We start from the raw sequence: 3954 nt of genomic DNA, 5'->3' as shown, positions 1-3954 counted from the left end.
CTAACTAGTCAGCACTTGTTAAAAATATATATTCAAACAAATTGGTGGTGATAATCCATTTGAACAAAAAAATGTATGTATACTGATGTAGACATTTGTTTCATGATTTTTATGTTTGTGATTTTATAATTGTCAGAATGTTGTTGTTAATATTTATTTTTAGTTATTATTTTATGAATTATTTATAAAAAACAAAAACTATTTTTAAGTGTTATAATTTTTAAAATCTTATTTTTTTACGATCAAAATATTTTCATACATAAATTCAACTTATTAACAGCTTAGGTCAGTCACCATGAAGAAAACATTTAAAATATTTGAACTTTTTGAAATATTGATAACATTATTTTATTATTGTAAATTAAAAAAACATTTATGACTAAATTTTGAATTAAAATAACAATTATAAATACTAAATAAATTTATTTATATATTTTTTTGGATAAGTATTAAATAGAATATAATTTTATAAAAAAAACACCTATACAATTTCAATGTATTTTAGTTTGAAGAATGTTGATATATAATCTATATGTTTGATGAAATAATTACCTACTAATTTAAGAGACGCCTAAGTAAATGGATATTACCTATAAATACTGAAGATCATTTTGCCAACTGTTGTCATACTCCTACTTTTACCACCCTACTACACAACTATTTAAAATTTATACAATAAATTATCTAATCACTTATTAAAATCCATATTAATGAGTAATGACAATTCATTGTAAATAGATAAAAACATGAACTACTAGAGTAATACTCCATGATTAAAACAACATCTGCGTATTAAATAGCATATTAAAAACATTAAAAATATTATTATTTACCTGGTTGTAATCTGTCGTAAAAGAAAAATTAATTTTGGTTATTACTTATTTCACTATAGGTAAATCGAACAATTAATATCTTAGAGACATAAAATAAATTGTATAAGATTGAATTAATAATTTTTATTATAAATAGGGTGAAATAATCAGCGTCGGAGGGAGGTTTTGCGGGGCCCGGGACAAATTTTTTTCATGAGACTAAAAACTAGTAATAGTGTTACTTTGCAGACACAGAAGTTAGAATTATTTGTGTACAGATGTACTAAATGTACCTATATGTATATATGCAGCTTGTGTAAAAATAGCTATGAATATCAATCAATAAATATATTATGACGGATTTCAAAAAAAAAATACGAAAACTGATAAAGGGAGAAATTTGAAAAGTATCGGAAAAAAATTCAAAAAGTTCGGGCGGCCGTAGTATTCAAAGGGCTCAATGCGTTGCCGCCGTATCGAAACCTACACCACAGAATAGATTAAATCATTAAATTAAATTATTAAATCATTAAATTAGATTTAATCTATTCTGTGCCCACACTCCAGAGGAATTGACCTAACGCCTACAGCTACCTAGCTAACATTTGAGATAACATCAGACGTCAAAACTACAAGACTTGAGCTGTTTTTCCGCTGTAACGAATATTTCATTGAACACTATTTAAGCGATTAAATTCGTATGAGTCGTGTGTAATAAAACCACGAATCACATTTCCTCACGTGAATGTACCACGATTTCCATCAATAGTTATATATATATATATATATTACTCGATTCGGTATAGGTACACTCCGTTTGAATACAATTTATTCAAAGTTAATTTAAACTAAATAAGTGATGTGACAAATAATATCGCATATAAATTATAAATATAATCACAGACATGTCGGTAGCATACGAAACGCGTACCTTTTTTTTTAAGGCAAAAAAAAAATTCCAGCACGTTCTAGTACTTATAGTACTTAGGTACTCGTAAGAATTTTTTCAATATTTATTAAAATAAAATACGTGCAAATTAAATGTTTAGGTACATCTGTACGCAGAAGCAGCACTTTTGTATATTTGCAGTTTGCTGCACCGACTCTCGTTGTGTAGAGGATAGGGGGATTCAGCCAACAAGTGGGTAAAAATTACAACAATAATAAACTATAAAGCTTAAAAATATAATAATTGACATACGAAACCAATATTTTTGGTACAAATAACCATATACATTATAAATGACTAAATAATAACATAATATAGCAAACACACTAAAAATAGTGTGTTTGACCTTTGACCCACTAACAACTATATCAAAAGTATTTGTGATATCTCGACCTGTGTGGCTGTATGGCAGTATCCACGACGTCCTTACTGATAGCCTGAACTACGACGGTGGACATATATCTTCGAAGTAGAAGTGAAACCAATTTCGGCAGAGACAGAAGCTCAGCAAAGTGAGCACAGCGGTTAGCGGTATAGCTGGATCTCCGAGAACCACATGTAGACTGTAGCAATAGGCCCAGTCATGTACCATAATATGTTAGTCACCAGCATTGCTTCGGCCGCCTTCATGCCGAAACATAGGTCATAGTACCTATAATATATTTCATAATTTTCTAACGATACCTAAATTCAGTGTTTTCCGTAAACTTAACAAAATATTCACTTATCGTTGTTAATAAATTATGTATCACGAGTCTACAAAATATGCTTCTGGGCTGACATTCAGTGTCTTAGACAAATGTAAAAATATATATTATTCAAAGCGGAGTTATAATAGTACATCACGCACTTAACGCACTTTGCTTGTATATTTTTTATTGCAGCGACTAGAATAATATTTTAGTCACTTATCGTTTCAATACTATGTTAATTTCATCGAGAATTCGACAGTTCATTTGAATATGATCAGTCCATAATATTTTATCTAACAAAAAATCAATAAAAACACTTATGTAAATAATTAATTATTGGAATAGTTCACACAGTACCTACCGATATTAAATTACGATTTAACATATTTTTTATTATATTCGATATCCGGTGGGCAAAAAATAAGTCTTATATTACATTTTAATAAACTTGGTGGTAAACAACATTGAAAATTAAAAATTAAAATAACTATTCATAGAATACTTCGAGCGACTAGCATATTTTATTTTTCAAATGTATAATAATTGTATAAGTTTTTTTTTAAATTGTATTATTTAATTAAAAACAACTTAATTCAAAATTACAAATCATACATATTATCTTATTTCATATTTATAATATTATAAACCACTTTAATAATTTAAAATAATTTAATAGTGAAAGGCTATGATCTATGAATAGAGTAACATTTCAAATTTAAATTTATGTGCTGTATTTTAAGATAATTTTATCAGTTTAGTTATGAATATGGACTAACCTAACATCACCTGAACTTCGAGGCGAGGCTATCAAAAGGCACTCGAATCGCAAATTTTTTATATGAGTATAGTAATATAGTCAGTAGTCACCACTCTTATACAAAGAATGACGGTAATATATCTATATAAAGTGGCCAACTGGTGGAACTCGTTATTCTGACAATTCAGAGAAAGCTCAGGTCATAACACTAAGTTCAAATTTTGAAAAAATTTACAAATCATTTTGTAGTTAAAAATGTAAATCATTTAACGCTTACTATTAAAATTTTAAATGAACGTTAAGTAGTTGTTCTGTAACCAAAAAGTTTTTTCTTTAATTTTCTATTTTTTTATTTCGTCATCAACTGCATGTGTAGATTCGTTCGATCAGACCCTTGTGAATCGGCGCAGTACCAATACTTTTACTTAGACACAATATAGTGTTCATAAAACAATACAAACCATAGTTGTTATTTAATTATTTTTGACTCTGAGACGAGCGATTAATGTATTGATTTTGCAATGGTTTTTGTGTGTGTTTTTTCTGTCAGTTTTGGGGGCTGAAAAAAATCTCCCCACTCCTATAAATTTACTTACTTTCACAAAACCTTTTTAATATTTTACTGAGATTTGATACTAAATTATAAAAATATTTTGGTTAATATACTTCATGAACCCTTATTCTGTTGAAACAAATAAAATCGTATTCATAATTGTATAACTTAAAATAAGAAACAACATTTTA

The sequence above is a fragment of the Myzus persicae genome, unplaced genomic scaffold (assembly GCF_001856785.1).
Source record: "Myzus persicae strain clone G006 unplaced genomic scaffold, MPER_G0061.0, whole genome shotgun sequence".
Taxonomy (NCBI): domain Eukaryota; kingdom Metazoa; phylum Arthropoda; class Insecta; order Hemiptera; family Aphididae; genus Myzus; species Myzus persicae.
Note: the sequence above shows the minus strand (reverse complement) of the source record.